This window comes from Prinia subflava, chromosome 3 (assembly GCF_021018805.1).
Source record: "Prinia subflava isolate CZ2003 ecotype Zambia chromosome 3, Cam_Psub_1.2, whole genome shotgun sequence".
In the NCBI taxonomy this organism is placed as follows: Eukaryota; Metazoa; Chordata; class Aves; order Passeriformes; family Cisticolidae; genus Prinia; species Prinia subflava.
The window spans coordinates 66508731-66523694 of NC_086249.1; the positions used below are offsets into that span (position 1 = coordinate 66508731).

Here is a 14964-nt window from a genome sequence, read left to right on the forward strand (position 1 = left end):
AATGATCAATGTAATGGACAACTAACCTTAAACGGACCCTAGTTTATTTGGTGAAAAAAGGATAGGTTTTTCATTCCTGCTACGAAGAAACTGGTGAAAAACTGGCTTTCAACTTGAGTTGAAAGACCTGACACTTGGAAGAGAGACTTTCAACACAGGCTTGCAATGTTTTCCTCGACACAACATTGTCCCATTTAGAAAGAAAACCCCGGACAGGAGAAAGTGGACTTTCTCTTCTCAAAGGATGGCAGTGTGAAATGCTACACATAAGAAGAAAATGTTACACACTGCAAGAAGTGTCATAAAAGGCTTGTTTCACCAGCTTTACTACAGTGTAATGTAACAGGTGAGGTAAATCTGACTTTATTCTTAGAAAACTAGATATAATGAGGAAAATTCTAATGCTTATGACAGAGGATCCTGGCTCAACTTTCTGAATTAAATCCTCCATTTCCTTCAGACCCCTTCACACCTTTCATCAAACTTTCAGTTTGAATACACAATCAAAACCATCATCTGCACACAAACTTCTTTCAGAACCCAGCTGTGCATGCATGAATGTCCTGCTGTACTACAATGAGGATGTGCCCATTTGTTCCTTAAAAAGGAGGAAAAAAACCCCAACCCATACAAAAATAAACCCATATAGTACCAAAACCAGACAACTGAAATTCCAGCTCACGATTAAATTCCTGTATTTTTCTCATTAACATATTCCTTAGAAATGACAGCACTTTCTGAAGATTTTTCATTTTATGGACTGTACAGAAGTCACCTTGTTCATCATCCCAACAACACAGAAGTGGATTCCAGCTATACTTTGTGGCTGCTTGATTTTTACATTCCGAAAATGTGTTAGTGACCACTCAGTGCCAGAAAAAAATCTTCCACCCCTTTAACTTTTCCAACTCAGTGCACACATAAGCAACACATCAGCTAAGGTAGGTACCAGAGAGTTACCTGGGTTTTCAAATACTTGCAGTGGAAGTGTCTGTGAAACATTGCATTTCCTGCTGCACTTCTGGTAACTGCACTAAGGCCACAACCAAGTGAAACCTTTACCCCTAAATTTGCTATTTTTTCCTCCAGGCTTCTCTGACTTTACCCTAATTTGACCCGACCAAAGGGCAAACCCACACACATTACACATGACAACTACATGAGTCAGCTCTACTTAGAGGTCTTAGTTCATGAAAGAAGATTTATCAGTGTAATAGCCCCCCCATCTCATAGATCCTGAAAACACATTTTAGGGTCTCATAACTCTATTAAGGAAAAATGCTATAAGGTAGGCATGGGAAAGGAGCTGTGGAGGAAGTGGCAATACCACTACACTGCTCACCTGTGGGTTCAGGTGTTGATAGCATCATGTTGTTTGACCTTCTAGAAACACACAGCGGATTGCAAACGTTTTACCTAGATTTCATCAGGAGGAGGTAAGGTGGCAATGAGCATGCATGGTGTTTCACCTGGATCAATTATGCACATGGCTGTGTCAGCACAAAGCAAAACAAAGCATCCTGGGCTCCTCACCAGCAATGCCATCAGCCCTTCTCTACCTTCCATTTCTCTGGTATTCTTTTGAACCCTGTAAACATAGTTCCTTTTTATCGTGGGGTAAGGAGAGAAGACATAAAGATTCCTGACCTCCTACAAATTTTCTCCTGTCTAGATCTCTACTTGCCTCAGTCACACTCATTACCTCTGGCCAAGCTTGCCAGCCATTTCAACACGCTGGCTAGTTTCTCAAGGTTCCCTCACCTCATCCTTACCAGCAGAGACTGAAGTCCATTCCTTCCTTCTTGTTCCAAACTTACTCCTGAATCTGCTTTATACACCTGCTGCCTTCTCCCTCCATCACCTGCTAGACAGTAACAAAAACTGTTTCTGAAGTACACACTCTCCTTGTAGCATCAGCCACAAATCTGAAGTCAAACGTTGAGGAGAGCTCCTTCAAGGAAAAGAATTCTGAGGAAAAAAAATGCTTTTTAATAAAAAAACGAAGAAGACAAACTGAAGTTTTAGTGATGATAATCTACAATATGTTGCAAAGTGCCAGTGGGGGTGGGAGTGGGAGTAAAACTATTAAGATCCAGCTCATGTAAACAAAGCCTTGCTATGGTAGAAATACAGGGAAGGAAAAGATACTTAGGATGACTAAAGTAAAAATCTGACACCGCCTTTGGAAGGAATTTTAGATGAGCCTGCACCACCTTATCATTATAAAAATTTATGATAGGGTGGATCAGTCATGTGTGTTGTGTTTTTTTGAAAACCAAACTTGCATATAAATTAACTCTTAATGAAGTAGTCTGAAAGCCAGACACAACCACTTGCAGACTGTAATCATGTAGTCACTGCGTGAGGTAAGGCAAAGGTTCTAGCTCCTGAATTTCACAAGAGACAACCAACCTTTACAGCTGGAGACTGCCCCAACTTCTACCAGACTCACTGTGCACAAGCTGCAGGATCCAAGACAATCAGCATGCTGACAATAATGATAACACGAGTGTCTGGTGTCTCTCCTCTCTGGGGACAAACTGCAAGAAACACTCAGGACTGGGTATCTACACTTCTCATGGCAGAATCAGCTTACAGTGGGAAGTTGCATCAAAAGTCCTAGATTTTCCCTATATAAAAGAAGTATGGTCTACAAACCCAGCACCTTTTAATGTATTTCTTAATTTTAGCACTCAAATTTAATGACTGTGTAGAAAGTAACAGTCAAACTGAAAAACAAAAGAAAAAGAGCAACTAAAACAAAAACACAGGGACTTGATGAGTTACATTTTAGAGCTATCTGCACAGTATTTAAAACAAGGCCACCTTGCACAGAAGACAACAGATGCACTGGCTACCAAGATCAAAAGGACCTGGATTGTTTCAGGAAAAGACCATTGCTTCCAAATGGAGACACAGCGTACAATGTCCACCTTCAAACTTGCTTTTGTTTCCCTGGAGAAAGATCAATCTCCCACATACAGCCTGCACACAGCCTGTCCCTAGAGTACAAAAAAGTACATGCTTCTGTTGGGAGTTATCCTCTTGCCTACAAGAGTCCTTAGAGATTTCCCTCATGGTTTAGTCAGCCATTCCATTTACTGGAGGCTTTTTTTTCCTTAAAAAGCTCCTCTTTTACTGCAGCAGGCATACCCAACTATAACCCTCTGGGGAAATGAATGCTCTGATCAGCACATTCACTTATGAAACATGCCTTCCCTTCATCATCTGATGACCTACTTCTCCATTATTCTTACAGGTGCTGAGAATGGTATTCTAGAGTTTCTATCTCAAACAGGTCTTGATCTAGGAATAACAGGTATTTCTGTACCACAACCACAGAACAGAAAAACATGGTACAGGACCTACTACCATACGAACCACACTATTCTGCACTTGCAGTTGCTGACCTGGTAGGATCGCTAATCAATGGGAGGAGCACAGGGGATGGGATTTGAGACTAGGAAACTCCATTGTGGAAGTCTAGATGTCAGTCAAAATCCATGCAAGAACCGCAGCGTTCCAGGACTGGTTTTACCAATACTTAAGCAGAAGCCAAGTACACCTACTCAGCCCCAATTCCAAAATGCTACTTCCTGGGCCCAAATACACACTCCCAAGGATTATTGGCCCACAGAATTGCCACAAAGCCATACAAATTTAACGACAGCAAAGGCAGATATCCTCGATTTCAATCTGAACCTTCACTACATTAACTTTGGGCACTCTCAGTCAGGCTGTGTTGTCTGAAGTAAAGCCAGGTCAAGAAACTACAAAACCCCACTCTGTTCATACTTGCTTGGCATCACTCTTCTTCCTCCTTCTCCCCTATCCCTGACTGAAATTATTTCCTTGTTGACTCTGCCAAATAACTGCATGCACAATCAATCCCTAATCCAGTTCTGACATTTTCTTTTTCCTTGAATGCTTTTTTTTTACTTCAGACTTTTTCAAACCAGACTGTCTGGACTGACTGACCTGCATCTCTGTTAAAGAAAAACTGCACAGGTGGCTCGTTGCACTGGGACACCAGGAGACAAGTTTCCCCAGGAAGATGACATTGCAATGAGAAGATCAGAGTGATAAACACTTTACTCAGGCCAGCTTCACCCAGAACCACAGTGTAGGTTTTCTCCATTTTTTCCCTTTATTACAAAAAGCCACAGGAAACATCCAAAGAGAAACTAGCACCTAAACAACTCTACTTCATTTTACTCACTTAAAGCAGCTGAGTTGACTTGAGTACTCTTGCCTTCGAACTACTTTTAAACAAAATCGATGGGTTTTCTTTTGGAACAGGTTAAAAATAAGTATATACTATTGCTTGCATCAAACTGTCAAACACATTTGTCTTCTGCAAAAATGCAATGAAGATTTATGACTACAGGAGAACACATGGGACATGATATTTAAGTGGCATCTCTGACAATGTTTTTTCTGAAGCAACCAGGGACAGCAATCTTTGATAGGAATGACAGCCCTAAATCAGTGTTAATTTGGCTTTAAGAAAATGATCACTCACGGAAAAATTTGGAATTTAAAGACCACAATAACCAATGCACTGAAAGGGCAAAAAAAAGGACACAGCTGGAGAAGAAATTAAAATTATAATTTCAGATAAATTGAATGAAGAAAGTAAGAACTAAATACTGCCAGCTCTAAAAGCTTCAAAAAGAGCAAGTTCATCTTATCTCCTGCGAGATGCTCTCTTCTCCACTGAATCCTGCTGTTTGCAATTAGTCGACAAGGGGTTACCTAACTAAATCAATATGTCACTGCAAATGGGCTGAATACTTCTGCCAGTCACACCACAGAAATGTATTCAAAATTTCCAATCACATCCTTAATGCTAGCACCTCCTATTTGTTCTCGTCTCCACAAGACAGTCCTTCTGGATCGCTGTTTTTCCAAGTGAACAAGCATATACTGAGCTCCTCAGGGCAAATGTTTTCTGTGCCACCAACATGCTCATTCATTTGACTTGGCATGCATTTTGTCATTAAGTGAGAAGCCTTAATGTTTGTTTGAGGTCACGGCGAACTGTGTGCAATTGTTCTTTAACAAGTGACCTTACTATAAGAAGGGTGTTTTCTTTAATACATTGGCAGTGCCACCACTCTCATATTCAAACAGTATCCCATCATCAGTCACCTCTTACCCTACAAGAAAGGACAGAAATAGGTTTTCTGGGCACCCTGGGCCAGGAGGCTTAACTGTCTCATGCAGAACTTGATTGTAACAGCAGTTTTCAAAGATCACAGTCTGTACAGTGTCTGAGATTTCCAGATATGGTGCTTTGGAAACAGACACATAACCAAGCTCTGGACTTGGTGATCCTGACAGTTGAAATACTCATCTCTTAAAATTCCGCACTACATTCCTTCAACACATAGAGGTAATCTTCTTTCTGATGATAAACTTTCTTCACTCATGTAAGAAGTTTTTTGCCAGGGCTCTTCAGCCACGGTAGTAAGTTACTTCCAGCTAATACAGGTTTTCCATGGAAAAGCAAGCTTTTATCAGAGCCAAAGCTATGGCCTCTACTCAGGCATGCAGCTCCTGCTTATACGCACTGTACAGGGAAACCAATACTATCATACACAAAATGACAGTGCCAATAGCCATTCTTGTAAATATCTGTGGACAATATATTTTTGTATTTACAAGCAGTAAAAGCTTGAGCAGGATCTCTGACCTTCTGAAGTGCCCCTTGTTTATTGCACCCTAAGCACATCTGCACAGAAGTGTTCTCAGTGATTTGGGCAGCAAGTCACAACTTTGCAATGAGGATCTATAGAAAAGTGAGAGGTTTTCTTCCTGAAGTCACAGGAATTTATTATAACTTTACTGTGATTTTCCTGTATGAATACTATAAAGAGTTAATATGTTTTGCTGTTCAACAGTGCTGTTTGTCACTTCTCCTGGGAATAGGCCTTGGCTGTATTCTTATACTGGTCTTTTCCCAAGGGACAAAGAGTGTACACACAAGAACTATTCACATAAACTACAATGGTCTTTGTACCATGAAAAATATGTTTTATCTTCTTGTGGAACACCTCAGATGCTGAGCACAACTTTACATGTTAGCTTTAGGAAACAGCATTAATCAGCGAGTGTAGAACATGCACACACACATGCTTTGCTTTCCCGACAGCTCTCGCCAGAACCTGCCTGAAACACTACAGAAAAATGTCTGGCATCACCCAACACTCCCAGAGGTAGTCCTCAGGTAGCAGAAAGAATCCCTTTCCCATCACATTAATTTAAAGGGGTTGTGCCTCCAATATCCACCACCAATATCCATTGCCAAGTGTGGTGGTTTTGCTGGCTGTTGCACTTGCTTCAAGATTTCCAGAACAATGCATTTTTTGTATCTCCTCTATCAGTTTCTTGCTGTCAAATAACTGGTATTTTTAAAGTACAATAAAGAACAGCTTGACAATTTCTGCTCCTCTTCTACCTCTTAGAAGTCATTTCCATAACGTTTCCCCAGCTATATAAGCCCAAGACAGCCCCAGTGAGCACAGCACCTTATGAAACCAAAACATTTGATTTAACAATGGGTATTTTTCTCCTTAGTACTGCTACAAGTGGTGTATTTCCCACTTTCTTTAGTCATATGTTTAGCACTTTACCAGCAGAGGCTGATTCACTGATATTTGTCTCAATTTTATCCCAATTAAACCCCTTCTGAAAGCACATTTTATTTCAGTGATAATTATGGAAAATACATACATAGAATGAGAACCACAAAGTCAACACATGTCTCACTGTTCTCAGGCTACTAGGATGCAGAAGGCAGATCTCACAGGGCAATACAAAATGATGCAAAAAATGTATAGTAAAAGGACTGGGAAAAATTAGGCTGGGAAAAGTTAAGCCTTTTGACACCCCCAGTACCAAACTGTGAGCGCTGGGGTACTAAACAGGGAAAGGATCACAGAAAGTAGCTCATGCCCTCCACAAACAGCATCTCCTACTGCCACTGCTGCAGAAAAAACACTGACCGAGACAGACCACTGACGGCATTAGTCCATGTCCTTATGGTCGAGCCCATTAATTTACTTGCTGAAATACTGTCCACTCTTCCCGTAAGGAATTCCTCTGAGCTAGTGATGAAGTTATCACCTTTCCACCCATGCTATGCACATTTTTTTTTGCAGTTCTTTAAAATGTTTAGCAAAACTGTGCTTACCACAGACACTGCTGCCTCACATGTCACAGTTTTCCAAACTTTGCCTTTGAGCCCTGTACCTTCCTGCCTCAGGTCTCTTGTCCCTCATGGCCATAATGCCAGAGCAGCTGTGCATCCTCCTCAAGAATATCTCATTTTCAACTTCATGACCTTTTCTGCTCAGCCAAGTCTAACTTTCACCAGAAGTCAATTCTGGGTCTTTCAACAACTTTAAAAGCTCTGTGCTACATTCAAACTGTGGGCTCTTCTGTTAAAGAGAGTATCAATTCCCCACAGCTCTTCAGCCTTACAGCAACTACAAGCTTTTAAACATTTTACTGTTGTTCCTGCTATTTAGAAATACACTATTCAAGTATTTATTTTTAGGTGGAATGAAGAACTACTCATATTTCTGTAAACACCACAACAGCCTCTCTGTCCCAGTTAAATGAACTATGAAAAATATTAAGGACTACAGCATAAGCTATCCTAAGAAATAAACTACATTCTGTTTCCTTCAGGTCACACTCCTTCACAGTAGATATACAAAAAATGCTTTTTTAACCTGTCCCTGATGTTTTTTCCCTTAACTTCCCCAGAGCTTTGCCACTTTGATAGGGCTACAAAATACTACTTTCCTATTCAAAATAAACTCCTGACTCATAATTTTTCAGTACTACATGATGTCTAGTGATCACTCAGCTCCAGAAAGTTGAATAGTGGTCTGATGCTTTCAGCATATTTAAACTAATCAGCACCATCAGGTTTCACCTAATTCAGCTGTTCTGTGCATGTCCAGAACCCAGTGAGTAAAGAGAAAATTCCTTGGCAGAACATAAGTATTATCTACTGTCCTAAGTGTGTGCTCATTCTTTATATTTTATCACAAATCATCAACAAAGGCACACTTAGTAAAGTAAGTAGCTGATACCAGGTCTGATCCCAAAATCCAGACCTTGTATTACTGAGAAAATTGAAAAATTGTTTTTCTAAGTGTTGTGTTTAACAGAAGGGTAGACAATTGAATCAAGTACCAAACCCATCAGTTTTACAAGAAGATCTAAACCCTTCATTTTAGCATACAAGTGACGTTCATAGCAAGACAGCTCTGCTGATTAAAACATTAGACTGATTTCAAAAACCATTAAGAAAATGATTTAGGGATGTGATTGTGGAAGAAAATGAAATTGCTCAGCATCCTATTCTTCCACTGTGCAGGAACAGATACTAAAGCCCATGAACAAGCCTTTCTAAACACACAGACTTTTGTATTTCAGGATTACAATCCAAATGAATCAACTTTTTTTAAACAATGCAAAGATGCCCTGTAATGTAGATGTAATACAAAGATGTAACAAAAAGACATAGGAAATTCAGTTACCACCTGAACTCTCATTTTTGTCATACAGAACTGCCCACACTGCAGTCTCCTCTACCTTTTGAAGAACAAACTCATCTGGAATTTTCAAATCAGCTGCAGAGTTCACCAAAGAGCCACAGTATCAGCTTCAGCAAGAAAAATGTTCTTACACTGTGCAGATGCACACATAAACCTGGGAGAACATTTCTGTGAGATGAAGTCTTTACTTTTGCTAAAGATAATTCCTTGTCCCACATGCTTGTTATGGGCATAAATATGCATAATGATCTAACACACACAGACCCACACACGTGTCAGCTACAAGGCTTAGTAATTCAAATTACCTCCAAGTTTCTCCTTCCTCCTTGAATCAAAAGTGAAATCTTCAATCCTTTTGCTGAACAGTGAAATCCTAATTTGTATGTAAGCAGACATTGTCCTATCTATAGTATATCAGTAGTTTAAGGCAATCTAGAAGATTTGTACTTATCACCATTTGGAACAGGATTGTTACACTCTGTGACTGACAGCAGAATTAAAATATTTCTAGCTACTGTAAGGTGTTAGAAATGTTAATGATTTTCAGAAGTCTTAAAACTAACCACTAGTCTGAGACACAGATATGATAGGTTGCAATAATGATTTAAAAGTCAGGGAAATACCTATAAACAGGAAAAACAAAAATTCCCACTAAAAACTGCAGCAGTAGACAAACAAAGGAAGACCAAAAAGAAAAGGAGAAAACTACAGAATATAAGTTCATTTGCATACAATAAATTTACAGAATATTTCTTTGCCTTCTTTCACACAAAGAAAAAAGCAAATGAGAAAATACCTTCCAACAGATATGAACAGCCTGAAATGAACAGAATCTCTTTCTGGAACTTTTACAAATTCCACCTTAACCAAAGTGGGGGAAATTTCCAAACCACACAGAACAGGGTGAACATCACTGGACTTCCATACAACTATCCTGCTTTCTCTTATCTGAAAATATATTGAAAGTAATCTGATAAAGAAAACAGAGCAGCCCATTTGAAGAAGAGATTACTTAAACGTGACTGTAATTTTGTATTTATAGGTTCCAACTATCAAAATACTGCAAGAACAACTACCATTAAACCTCAATCTGCTCAAATGTTAGAGAAATTAGGATAAAGACTGCACCTCACAATGCTCATATGCTCGAGAAAAATAAGAGAAGACAGAATTCCACCATTGAAAACTAGCTTTACTTTTCAGAGCAGTACATTCAAAGCACCTGTATTCCATATTTCAATGAGAAAATGAAAGGAATCCAGTGCAAAACTATGACCTACATTTACCACATAAATGGAGAAGTGCACAAACTAAAAGGAAATTAGTTAAGAAGAACAAGAAAAGCAGTAAAGGAGGCAAGAGGACAAGAAGGTAATGACACCACATTTTCACTATTATTTTACCTTCAAGTTTTATTAATACCAAGCAAATAAACACCCTAAAATATTAAAGCAGTTACATTATGTTCCTACACAAATTACTTTTGTTACAGTAGTGATCTCTGCTACCTTGACACTAATGTGTGGAGAATTGCATGCATACCTACTCTTACAAAATGTCTACAAACAAACAGAAATAAAAAAAATTTATAAAGGGAGTGAGATAAAGGCTTAGACTGGGGATACATAACCACTATAGTGAGAGTAGACTCTTAGCCTTCCCTGGAAAACAGAGGTCCATATATAAACAGGAATCCACCCATTAGCAGTGACTCCAGACTTAACACATTTTAAATTGTAAACATACCACCAATCTGAGTAAATATGCAGTCTGTATGATGCAAGATATTCACCCTTCCGTTCAAAGGAATGTGATGACAGGTACAAAATAAAGAACAGCAATATCTTTGGCATAGATTATCTCCCACTGCTGGTAACCATCAACAAGACTAATTGGCTACTGAGATTTAACAATCAAGACATTCAAGGACAGAGGAAGAAAAGGTCAATAAAAAGCTGCATTATTTAGACAAGTGTCTGTGCTAAACTCACAGCTTCTGTATGTTGGTGTTGAAGACACAAATGCAATCCAAGCTTCCTCTTCCTCCACTACCTTCCATCCCTTTTATTTGTTTTCTTGTTCGTTTTTAACATGACAGTGGGGTTTATTTAAAAAAAATACCAAAAATGAAAGTACGTGCTTCAGTTACTGCACAACCACAGCAAAAATTAATATCCTATTTCAATGATAATTTTAAACTTTTCTGAAATTAGAGCTCAAAAGTTAGCAATGAAAAAAATATATACCCCTATTATTTTTCTTTAGGTTTTAACTGGTCTTTCAATAGCCAGAGACCCTGTAATATGCATCTTGAGAAGGTACAGCAAGAAAATGTCCTGTAAGGTTTCAGTTGTCAAGTGTTACCAGGCAACTGTTCGTGTTTCTTTAATTTATTTATTTTTCATTTAAACCTCAGCACAGCAAAACCACCATGATTCAGCAGAAGGGAAGCTAAAAAGTATCCAAGGTATCCAAGCCACAGGTCTGCACTATGTACAAGGCTCAACAGAGTATGTTGACATTTAACACAGATCCCACTACTGGCTGCTTTCTTACAACACACTTGTGATCATATTTTGAATACACACATGCAAACACATGGAAATAATTACTTTTTAATGAATAAAAATACCTCTTAAAACTCACACATGCATACAGACTAAACTCATCTAAACTGGAAAAAACAACGCAACAAACTCCTCAGGAATCCCACCTCTCACAGAGAGCACAAAATAGCAACGTCATTGTTAAACTAAAAGATCTTGGAATTCCTTCTACACACTTTCCCTGACATCCTCCCACAATAAAATGCAGGGGTCAGTGGTACTGAAACAAGAAACGGCAGTTCCACTCTTGTGCACATACGAAAGCAAGTGACCCAAGCCATTATTCCAGTCTGAGGCACTTTTTGTTCCTAATATCCAGATGCAGCAGCTTTTTTTCCCCCTTTCTCTCTTTTTTTTTTTAAAGAAATGACTGTGGACACCTCCTTCACATTTTCCTTTTCTTCAGTATTTTCACTTCATAAAGCTGCAGTCAATGTGTTTTGTGTGTAGTGAGAAGGGAATGGCACATTCAGTGGTGGTCTCAGCCACAGCCTACATTGGTGGCTCAAGTAGTCTCAGGATTAGGTCTTTGTGTGTGATGAAAGGATATGAAAAGTCAGTTATTTAAACTCAGTCAAGCTGTTGATTTTGGGGAGGAAAAAGGTTTTGCAATTCAGTTTTCCTCAATAAATCACTGCCCTTTTTCAAGGGCAGCTGCAGATAGTTCACATGTTCACAGTGTTCTCCAGAAACAAAAGAGATCATGATTTTTTTTACCCCTCCCCTCAATCCAAAGTAGGGTAAGAAATCAAAATGAAGGGGCCATCACATTAATTACTCAAATTCACTTGAAACTAAAGCAGAAAATCAACTCTATTAAGAACTAATAAGATCACTGAAATATTACAAGGACAAGAAACTACAGAGAAAACCATCCCTTTAAAATTTACTAGAATAATTTACAAAACCAAAAGGAAGTCTGAAACATATTTTACTGTCCTATGTAATCATTCAGTTTACAGACAATTTCCAAGCAGTAGTTTATCAGTTTGGGTAGTCATCTGGCAAACTCTGAGATCAGAGTTTAATGATATTAAACCTCTGCAGATCAGTCTTTGATGAGCTCTCAAAAATACGGCAACCAAAACACTGGCCACTTAGGAATATCTGGGCTAATGTGCATAAACCACTATTATATTGGATTCCTGACTCCTAATACCCCCTCATTAATTTTAATTCCTAATACCCCCTCAAAATTTTATTCCGTTTCTTGGCTGACCTTTCCCCCGATTAGCGCCTTGTGTTTTATTAGTGCTGCATTGAGCTAAACTCTGCCCAGAGCAGCTTTGGATGCCCAAATGTATTCAAGGCCAGGCAGGATGAGGCTTTGAGCAACCTGGTCTAGTAAAAGGTGTCCCTGGCCCTGGCAGGGGGTTTGGAACTAGATGGTCTTTGAGATCCTTTTTAACCCTAAGCACCCTGTACGCCTATGCTTTTAAACCACAGACCCCGCACCTACCAGTGAGGTCCACATCAACAGAACCTTATACTCCCACAGAGGTTAAGGCAGGACATTTATATCTAAATAAAGTAGATATTTAAATCCTCTCAGAAAGTTTCAAAGCACTGTAATGGCCTTCACAGAAGCTGTCCCCTTTACCTGAGGAGATTGCAACTTAGTAGGAGAACAGATGCCAAAGCTACGTAATTTCAGTCAAGAAAAAGAAAACGAGATTCAGACCGAGGCTAAGGAGGCTGACAAGAATTAAAAATATGCAAGCTCGCAAGAAAAAAGCCCAAACTCCATCATCTTCACCAAACAAGTTCATACAGCTTTCTGACTCTCTTAATCCACCTACAAACACTGATTACTATCTGATTTTACAAACAAATTTAATGCTATATTTTGTAGAAATAACAAGTGTCATAGTGAATATAGCATTGCTTCCTATTTTACTTTTTTAGGAGAACTGGTATGGAACCTTATAGTCAGCCAGAATTTATTCCAGAAGATAAGACCCAGGCTTAGACTTTAGATTTTAAAGTTTTGGGTTTTTTTACTTAAATGAGCTTCGAACTGGACTCTAAACGTACCATTACAGATATCTTAGCTGAAATGCCTAACTTAACCATTGGTTTCTTCTCAATTTTTCTGCTTCACATCTAATCACAGAGTTCTGTTCCAGCCATGTAGTCAAACACAGCCATAAACATGTTCTCACAAAAGAGACTTATTTTTAATTCATAAACCTTGTGGATACTGCAGTAACTTTCACAAAACACAGTCAGCTGCTCTATCATGAGATGTCTCATATGCTGTTAAAATTCGTAAGAGGAAAAAAATTACTACTTTCTAGTGGGGACTGTTTCTCCTGCCTTCAGTCTGTCAAGACAGGTGTGTTATATTTTGGTGCACTTCAAACCAAAGAATGAAAAGATGGCAGAAAACTTTTAACGCACTGTGAGTTGCTACTTTGGGAGATATTGCAAAGCAATGGTTTTGTAAAATCTAACCAGATTTTCAAAAGAATACACAAGGTTCATGATGCATTTTTGTGCTTGCCACATACCTTTCATCTTTGCTTTAACAAGAAAGTGTACAGAGACTATCCACTGTCTTGAAGAGAGTCTTAATTCTCCTTAACCCAATGGAAGATGTAAAAAATTAAACACTTTCTGTTCAAAGAATTCATTTCCATCCAGTACAGCTGTCTAGACTAATAATGCTCATTATGGCTGTAGTGCAGTGTATAAATCTTATTAGGTACTCCAAAAAGAGTATTATCAATTTTTAGCATTGCTTAAAAATCTATATTTTGTATAATTACAAAATTCCTGGAACTAGTAGCTGTCATTTAATTATTTATTTATCGGTATTTAAATTCGCTCATATTGTAGTTTTTGAGTGTCCAATCACATTGAATTTACTTGTGCTGAAATTATACACTCACTTGCAAATACAGTAAAAGGGCAGAATGCTTCACAATGATCCTAGCAGTAACTCTGAAAAACAACCACTTCTTCAATGCAAATCCGCTCAAGAAAAGCTTCTACACACAAAGTAAGATGAACCAGTTACTGCAATGTTTATTAAGTTTCACTTGATTTCTCCTGACAACCATTTAAACAATGAATGTTGGGAAATGTCTCTCAAAGAATCAGCAATAATGGCTGGGATCAGAGCTTTTATATCCAGTTAATACTGTTTTTAGAAAGGAAAAAATATTTCTTCCTGAAGGGATTATAAGAAGTGTTACAAAAGACACCTGCAAACAAAACATGTGACAAAAGATCTCTATCATCATTGATAACAGTTACCCTTTGTAAAAATCTCTGCTTCATCAGAAGAACTATATTTTTGCTCTTGAATTTCAAAAGCATCCACTAAGCAAGAAGCCTGCCAATCAAGAAGAGTAAATTTTAGATAATCTGCCAAGAAGACAGTGCTTTTTCTTATGGATAGCAGTGCATTGTTAATCAGCAAGATCCTAAATTTTCTTTTCTGATGCCAAATAGAGCAGGCAAGCTTTGAAACACAGTGTCTTTTTAATAGCGTACTGGACTTGTAAAGTCTACTTTGTTTTTTGGAAAGCAAAAACTTTTCACTTAAAAAACAAACTCCAGAATTTGACAAATAATTCAATAGCCAATTTTTAAAACCACATAAATTAAACAAGATGAAGGAAAATGTTTACCAAATGTGGTTTACAGTAGGAGCTTGAGAGAAGAAAACAATCCAATCTAGAGAAGCAGCCTTCACTCTTTCATTCCAGACCAGTTCAGTTTCGGAAAGCACACATTGCCTGAAGGATCTATGCACTGGTCAACAGCTAGGAATTCCAGTG

The 14964-nt window shown here is 38.5% G+C and overlaps 1 protein-coding gene across 3 annotated transcripts in view; it reads right to left on the reverse strand.

Annotated features, from left to right (window-relative positions):
- The window catches only part of ABCC4 (ATP binding cassette subfamily C member 4 (PEL blood group)), a 140233-nt gene that overhangs the window by 47405 nt on the left and 77864 nt on the right, over positions 1-14964 (reverse strand). The window lies entirely within an intron of this gene.